The following is a 9,608-nucleotide window of genomic DNA, read 5'->3' on the forward strand; positions in this document are numbered from 1 at the left end:
TCCCCAGTGGCCATGCTCAAATTGATCCATATAATTTTGTCTATAGCAGCTTACATGGATTGCGAAGTATGGCAGATGGACGTTAAGACTGCGTTTTTAAAAGGGAGTCTTGAGGAGACCATCTATATGGAACAACCCGAAGGCTATGTGGTAAAGGAAAAGGAACACATGGTTTGGAAGCTTAAGAAGGCCATTTATGGCATCAAGTAAGCATCTAGATCATGGAACCAGTTTTATTGATCAGACTGTTCAAAAGTTTGGATTCGAAAAATGCCCCAATGAAAGCTGCGTGTATAAGAAGGTTGAAAAGAGAAATGTTGTGTTCTTAGTTTTATATGTAGATGACATTCTTCTAGTTGGAAACAATAAAAAGATGTTGTCATCAGTACGAACTTGGTTGTCCAGCCAGTTCGAGATGAAAGATATGGGTGATGCGGGACACATTCTCGGTATTAAGGTTCTTCGGAACCATGAAAAGAGAACGTTGTGCTTATCCCAAGAATCTTACATCGATACGGTACTTAGACGCTTTAGCATGCAGGATGCCAGACATGGCATCCATTTATCTCAAGAGATGTGTCCGAAGACAGCATCTGAGATAGCAGAGATGAGAAAGATACCATATGCCTCGGCTGTTGGTAGTCTCATGTATGCTCTGCTTTGTACTAGACCCGATATTTTCTTTGCTGTTGGCATGGTAGCAAGATATCAATCAAATCCCGGCCAAGGACATTGGATTGTCGTAAAGAACATACTCAAGTACCTTAATCGGACTAAGGACTATGTTCTAGTTTACACAGCAGCCGAGCTCTGTCCTTTAGGATATACAGATTTAGACTTTCAAGCTGATATAGATTAGAGAAAATCAAATTCCGGATATGTGTTTACCTTAGGAGGTGGAGTTGTAATTTGGAAGAGTGTAAAGCAGAAATGCATTGTAGACTCTACCATGGAAGCCGAATATGTGGCCGCTTCGGAGGCTGCAAAAGAGGCTGTATGGCTTAAGAACTTCCTTCTGGACTTAGATGTGGTTACGAATATGCCCAAGAGCATCACCATTTATTGTGACAATTCTGGTGCTGTGGCAAATTCAAAGGAACCACGGGCTCATAAAGCGAGCAAGCACATAGAGAGGAAGTATCATATCATACGAGATATAATGCAGAGAAGAGACATACAAGTGGTCAAGATTGAGTCAGAAAACAACCCGGCAGACCCTTTCACGAAGGCATTAGCGGTCAAGCCGTTTGAGAGCCATGTTGAAGGAATGAGAGTTCGACTAATACAAGACCTCAATCCGCTTTCATTATAAGTGGGAGAATTAGACGTTAGCACATTTTTGTATACTCGAAAGTGTTTTGAGTATAAGTGGGAGATTGTTAAAGTTTGTATACTAAAAATCACGTTTCGAGTGATTGAATACTGTAAAAATCTTATTTTATTTTCCAAGGAATAAAACAGATTATTTTTATTGTAATGTTGTTATGTTTTACATTTAATGGATGTTAATTGCATGTTTAAATGTATAAGTTAACTTAACAAAGTCTAAGTCTTTGTTTTAGTAGACCGGTTGTGGGCGGCGTCCACTTTAAGGTAACACGGTCAATCCTAAACAAAGAAAAAGAGGAATTTCACAAGCTAGATGGAATTAGACTATCCATCGTGAATGGTTGCAATGTCAGTCCGCATATTTCAAAGCCTTACTGAAATAAGATGACATTGGTGTGGTATAGCACTGAACGGATCTAACAACAAGACTTGTCCTTAGGCTATCTACTGAAAGGCGAGGTCTTGATAAATATTTGTTTCTTAATCAATGTAGGTTAGCGTTGAGCATACGGTATTGATTATGCATTACTTTGACTTATCAAATGGTGCGGGTTTTTCGTAACCCAATAAACCTGATATATTGGGTAATGGTGATTAATATCTAGCGGTGCTAGGATTGCTATTATGTTGAATCGTGCGCGAGGTGAGTCTCGTTTGATAATGTCCTCAAGAGGAGCGCGAAACAAGGTTTTATTATTCGGAACCTAGCTAGTTGGAGTTTGATTACTCTATAAATAATAAATAAGCGTTTCATGCTAAGTCCACTCTTGGATTTAATAATAAGTTAATTAATTAAGTACATAGCAGAAATTAATTAATTAATTAACATTTTTATCTTAAGCGCGAGAAATGAAAGTTAAAACGGAAAACCGGATTACTTATAATTTCAGATTTGGATGGGGAGAGTTCAATATTACTTCTGTAGTTGCTGCTCGTAATATTCCAATTAAAGTTTATATTAAATTGTGGGTTCAATTTAATTAGTAAAAAGTAAATTGGATGAGCCCATATCCAAAACCTTCCATAGATCCATGTCTGGGCCCAAAAGGAACTTAATATAAATAGGAGAATAAAGGAGACAGAAAATACACAATTTTTAGACTGTAATTTTCGTCCCCCCCCTCTATCCTAGATGAGCTCGAAATTTTCTCCTATTAGAAAAAAGATTTCTTCTGTCTTCTTTATTTAAGTCCTAGTATTCTGGTGAGATCAGCCCACACCGATATTGGAGTACAGGTTCGGGAACCAGAGAGAAGATCTGTGGTCTAGTATTCAAAGCGTCACATGTAGAAGCTGCTAGCCATCTTCAATTCTTTGGAGAATTAATTAGGTACTATTTCTGCTCCGTAGAAAAGCATGTTTTAGGTTTCAATATTCTTAAAGCATGATTAATTCAAGTTATGAGCATGATACATGTGTACACGAATAGATTTTGTCTAAATAATCTGCTAAATAGATCTGATTATTATGTGATTTATTTGTGCGATTAATAATTGTTAAATTATGTTAATCTGTCGCACTGCTTCCGCTGCCAGTTCCTTCAATGCTATGGTTGACAAAGGTCATTTGCGATTTATGAAAGGAAATTGCAGTATGAATGATGTTCATCACAAGTTTATTGAAGATTGCACCAAAGCTAACATTGGTCCTACTTCAACTTTCAACTTATTAAAGGAGTTTTTTGGTGGATAGGATGTTTAGAGTAGTTCAAGAGTTAATTTCTGAGGCTGATAAGAGTTGTCGGATGAATAACATGTCCACTTTTGAGAACATCGAGGTCTTTGAAGTTTCTGATGCTAGAGACTGAGTCATATGAGTGTGAGTGTAAACTATTTGCAAGGTGTGGTTATCTATGCAGCCACCTTTTCTTCGTCCTCAGAAACAAAGATGTCAACAATAATCCAGAGAAATATGTTAGTAACCGGTGGCTGAAAAGTGAATCTAAAGGCAGTTCATGGTCCCACGAGTGATGAAATTGCGTCTGACAAAGGTATGTGAACTATTTTCAATAGATATTTTAGTTTATTTTGGCATATGTTGTATAAGCTGTTGACATATCTTATATAGGTTGTTGACATAAACTGTATAGGCTGTTGACATTTTACATATTTATTGTTCATACAACTATATAGGCTATTGACATGTTATATGTTTGCAGGTTTTAACAAAGATGACAAACTACACATTGGTAACAGGTGTCATGGACGTTACTTTGGTCTATATCAACAAGCTTTTAGGAATAAAGATCATCTGATTGCTTTGGATAATTTGCTTGCGGGTATTGGTCCTCAAATTTTTACTGATGACACTACTGGATCGTCGTCACTTGATAAAAATGATTCAATTATGAACATGTACGGTGTTGCTGTACCTGAAGAAATATTTGCACATGCTCCAGATGTGGTTAGTACAAAGAGAGGTGCAAGTGAAAAGAAAAGCAGAATTAAGTCGAGCATAGAGAAAGCAATTGAAAAAGCAAATAAACCTCATAGGCGTTGTAGAAAGTGTCATAAAGTGATTGATCATAATGCTAGAAGTTGTGGCAAAAAGAAGACATGATTGTTCTTTTTTAATAATCAGAGTTGTTTTTTTGGTGGTTGACATACACTACAAGTTATTGACATATTCTTATTACTTGTTGATATTTGATTTTGCTCTCTATTGACATGTATTGACAAGCTGTTAACATTTTGCTATAAGTTGTTGACATTTTGATATGCATGCTATTGACTTGTATTGTATGATCATGATGCTAGAATTTCTGCCAAATAAAAAAATTAAGATAAAATAGTTGTTATTTTATAATTACAAGAATTGTTTTTGAGTTGTTGACATTATATACAAGTGGATTACAAACTGTTGACATTTGATATACAAGCTGTTGATATTTTTGCTCTAAGTGTGACAGTACAAGTGTGGTGTGTGTGCAGTGTTGCGATATTCAAATAAGGCAGGTTCCCCAGATCCAGCAAGTCCACTAGATCACTTGGTCTAGGAACTCGTAGGTTGTGCGGAATCCCGGTCGTCGGACACACAAGTACTTCCCCGCTTCAAAAACCCTCAACCACTTTACTAAACCTAGTATAGGGAAGTAGGGATCGATCCCACAGAGAAGGATGCGTAAGAATCGTAATCAAGGATTTGGGAGTATTTTTGGTGTTGGCTGCTGCCACGCATTTTCTTGGGTTGAGGAAAAATTAAAATTAACTTGACTTGGGAATATTAGAAAGAAACTTAACCTAACAGCTAGACCTAGGAAATAATTCTACGATGGGACCACATCTAAGAAAAAGCAGAGTACGACTGGAAAGTGGCAGAATAACTAACTCTAGTACTAACTGACAGTGACATCGTCTTCTACAACCAAATTCGCATAAAACTTCTTGAGAAAACACATAAGCAAATCAAAAACAGAGCTACTAACTTGGAATCAAATCTATGCGTAAATAACGAAGAACTTACAGATCTGCATACCTAGACGAAGGGAAATAGAAAACAAAGGAAATAAAACAAGTCTATCCACTACTGTTTCTTTCACACGCCAAAACCAACTTCAGACGCTAAATCCACTCCGGATCCAAGCGTCCGACACGGACTCCAAACAGAAGAAATTCTCCATCACGTCAGATTTACAAATTTAAGCTCCGAACACTCAATCAACCACAGATCTGTCACCCAATTCCACATCAAACACCTCAATAACGAAATAAACAGAGATCGACATAGCAATTTAAGAATTACGCTAACAGTAGAGAGATCTAAGCAAAAGTAACTTGAAATTAAACAGCTAAACTCAGATCCATGAGCGATAAGCAGTTAAACATCATCAACATCAAAATCGACTCCCAAAAGTGAAGTTCGACGGTGGAAACTAGCAAAAACAGCTGAAATTAAAACAAATGTATCTTCGCCCTCACTGGGACGGTGTTACCAAACTCGAGATCTTTAGAAAGTACCCCCCTATCACGATTATCCCCCAGAATGTTTCCCAAGTGTGTGTAAAATGTATGAGCTAAGAAGAGTGAAAAACTATATCCATTACGCTGCATGCTCCTCTCTATTTATAGGCGCTTTAGTGGGTCCAGCGAGGTATTGATAATGACTTTGTTGCCCTCAGCTGTAGACTCCCCCGTCACGCCAATTTTTTTCCTTGTAAATCCTGCTCATTTCGTCCTTTTCTCTCGCTAGACCATCTCCTTCCTTACTTCCTTGATCTAGCGATTTTCTTCACACACCTGGCTTAGGAAACGTGTTAGACCCAGCAATTTATAACATTTTTTTGCACATTACCGATGCATGAAATTAGCCTTATCAAACTGCTCACACTTAAACCATACTTGTCCTCAAGTATAAAGACAAGAAAAGAAAAAGAATAAGGCAAATTTCAAGCGAGGTTATCTCTTGACCGACTCCTAGACCTAGACTCAAGAAAAACTAAGAAATATAAGAAAATCACACAAACACGCAAAACACATATATACATGAGCTAGTTTCAATTTTAGGCATCTGTCCCCACAAGATTAAGGTCATTCCAATAGTTTGCACTCCTCCAAATAGGCCCTTTCCCTTCCTTTTCACTTTCTGACTCGAACGGGAATGGATCTTCCGTTCTCAATCCTGATCTAGTAGTGATGGTAAATGTAGATTGCTTGATTCGCCACTCGTACTGGCCACTCCCTGCTCCAGATGAACTTGCCCAACTTCCAGATTGGAAGCCCGCTTTCATAAACTGTCAGGGAGAAAGAAAATAACAAAAATTAGAATATTTACAACAAATCCTTAATAACAGCAAACGCCATCCATCCCCGGCAACGGCGCCACTTGAAGCTACGCGTGGATGTGACAGTACAAGTGTGGTGTGTGTGCAGTGTTGCGATATTCAAATAAGGCAGGTTCCCCAGATCCAGCAAGTCCACTAGATCACTTGGTCTAGGAACTCGTAGGTTGTGCGGAATCCCGGTCGTCGGACACACAAGTACTTCCCCGCTTCAAAAACCCTCAACCACTTTACTAAACCTAGTACAGGGAAGTAGGGATCGATCCCACAGAGAAGGATGCGTAAGAATCGTAATCAAGGATTTGGGAGTATTTTTGGTGTTGGCTGCTGCCACGCATTTTCTTGGGTTGAGGAAAAATTAAAATTAACTTGACTTGGGAATATTAGAAAGAAACTTAACCTAACAGCTAGACCTAGGAAATAATTCTACGATGGGACCACATCTAAGAAAAAAAACAGAGTACGACTGGAAAGTGGCAGAATAACTAACTCTAGTACTAACTGACAGTGACATCGTCTTCTACAACCAAATTCGCATAAAACTTCTTGAGAAAACACATAAGCAAATCAAAACAGAGCTACTAACTTGGAATCAAATCTATGCGTAAATAACGAAGAACTTACAGATCTGCATACCTAGACGAAGGGAAATAGAAAACAAAGGAAATAAAACAAGTCTATCCACTACTGTTTCTTTCACACGCCAAAACCAACTTCAGACGCTAAATCCACTCCGGATCCAAGCGTCCGACACGGACTCCAAACAGAAGAAATTCTCCATCACGTCAGATTTACAAATTTAAGCTCCGAACACTCAATCAACCACAGATCTGTCACCCAATTCCACATCACACACCTCAATAACGAAATAAACAGAGATCGACATAGCAATTTAAGAATTACGCTAACAGTAGAGAGATCTAAGCAAAAGTAACTTGAAATTAAACAGCTAAACTCAGATCCATGAGCGATAAGCAGTTAAACATCATCAACATCAAAATCGACTCCCAAAAGTGAAGTTCGACGGTGGAAACTAGCAAAAACAGCTGAAATTAAAACAAATGTATCTTCGCCCTCACTGGGACGGTGTTACCAAACTCGAGATCTTTAGAAAGTACCCCCCTATCACGATTATCCCCCAGAATGTTTCCCAAGTGTGTGTAAAATGTATGAGCTAAGAAGAGTGAAAAACTATATCCATTACGCTGCATGCTCCTCTCTATTTATAGGCGCTTTAGTGGGTCCAGCGAGGTATTGATAATGACTTTGTTGCCCTCAGCTGTAGACTCCCCCGTCACGCCAATTTTTTTCCTTGTAAATCCTGCTCATTTCGTCCTTTTCTCTCGCTAGACCATCTCCTTCCTTACTTCCTTGATCTAGCGATTTTCTTCACACACCTGGCTTAGGAAACGTGTTAGACCCAGCAATTTATAACATTTTTTTGCACATTACCGATGCATGAAATTAGCCTTATCAAACTGCTCACACTTAAACCATACTTGTCCTCAAGTATAAAGACAAGAAAAGAAAAAGAATAAGGCAAATTTCAAGCGAGGTTATCTCTTGACCGACTCCTAGACCTAGACTCAAGAAAAACTAAGAAATATAAGAAAATCACACAAACACGCAAAACACATATATACATGAGCTAGTTTCAATTTTAGGCATCTGTCCCCACAAGATTAAGGTCATTCCAATAGTTTGCACTCCTCCAAATAGGCCCTTTCCCTTCCTTTTCACTTTCTGACTCGAACGGGAATGGATCTTCCGTTCTCAATCCTGATCTAGTAGTGATGGTAAATGTAGATTGCTTGATTCGCCACTCGTACTGGCCACTCCCTGCTCCAGATGAACTTGCCCAACTTCCAGATTGGAAGCCCGCTTTCATAAACTGTCAGGGAGAAAGAAAATAACAAAAATTAGAATATTTACAACAAATCCTTAATAACAGCAAACGCCATCCATCCCCGGCAACGGCGCCACTTGAAGCTACGCGTGGATGTGACAGTACAAGTGTGGTGTGTGTGCAGTGTTGCGATATTCAAATAAGGCAGGTTCCCCAGATCCAGCAAGTCCACTAGATCACTTGGTCTAGGAACTCGTAGGTTGTGCGGAATCCCGGTCGTCGGACACACAAGTACTTCCCCGCTTCAAAAACCCTCAACCACTTTACTAAACCTAGTATAGGGAAGTAGGGATCGATCCCACAGAGAAGGATGCGTAAGAATCGTAATCAAGGATTTGGGAGTATTTTTGGTGTTGGCTGCTGCCACGCATTTTCTTGGGTTGAGGAAAAATTAAAATTAACTTGACTTGGGAATATTAGAAAGAAACTTAACCTAACAGCTAGACCTAGGAAATAATTCTACGATGGGACCACATCTAAGAAAAAAAACAGAGTACGACTGGAAAGTGGCAGAATAACTAACTCTAGTACTAACTGACAGTGACATCGTCTTCTACAACCAAATTCGCATAAAACTTCTTGAGAAAACACATAAGCAAATCAAAACAGAGCTACTAACTTGGAATCAAATCTATGCGTAAATAACGAAGAACTTACAGATCTGCATACCTAGACGAAGGGAAATAGAAAACAAAGGAAATAAAACAAGTCTATCCACTACTGTTTCTTTCACACGCCAAAACCAACTTCAGACGCTAAATCCACTCCGGATCCAAGCGTCCGACACGGACTCCAAACAGAAGAAATTCTCCATCACGTCAGATTTACAAATTTAAGCTCCGAACACTCAATCAACCACAGATCTGTCACCCAATTCCACATCACACACCTCAATAACGAAATAAACAGAGATCGACATAGCAATTTAAGAATTACGCTAACAGTAGAGAGATCTAAGCAAAAGTAACTTGAAATTAAACAGCTAAACTCAGATCCATGAGCGATAAGCAGTTAAACATCATCAACATCAAAATCGACTCCCAAAAGTGAAGTTCGACGGTGGAAACTAGCAAAAACAGCTGAAATTAAAACAAATGTATCTTCGCCCTCACTGGGACGGTGTTACCAAACTCGAGATCTTTAGAAAGTACCCCCCTATCACGATTATCCCCCAGAATGTTTCCCAAGTGTGTGTAAAATGTATGAGCTAAGAAGAGTGAAAAACTATATCCATTACGCTGCATGCTCCTCTCTATTTATAGGCGCTTTAGTGGGTCCAGCGAGGTATTGATAATGACTTTGTTGCCCTCAGCTGTAGACTCCCCCGTCACGCCAATTTTTTTCCTTGTAAATCCTGCTCATTTCGTCCTTTTCTCTCGCTAGACCATCTCCTTCCTTACTTCCTTGATCTAGCGATTTTCTTCACACACCTGGCTTAGGAAACGTGTTAGACCCAGCAATTTATAACATTTTTTTGCACATTACCGATGCATGAAATTAGCCTTATCAAACTGCTCACACTTAAACCATACTTGTCCTCAAGTATAAAGACAAGAAAAGAAAAAGAATAAGGCAAATTTCAAGCGAGGTTATCTC

This window comes from Salvia hispanica, chromosome 2 (genome assembly GCF_023119035.1).
Source record: "Salvia hispanica cultivar TCC Black 2014 chromosome 2, UniMelb_Shisp_WGS_1.0, whole genome shotgun sequence".
NCBI lineage: Eukaryota > Viridiplantae > Streptophyta > Magnoliopsida > Lamiales > Lamiaceae > Salvia > Salvia hispanica.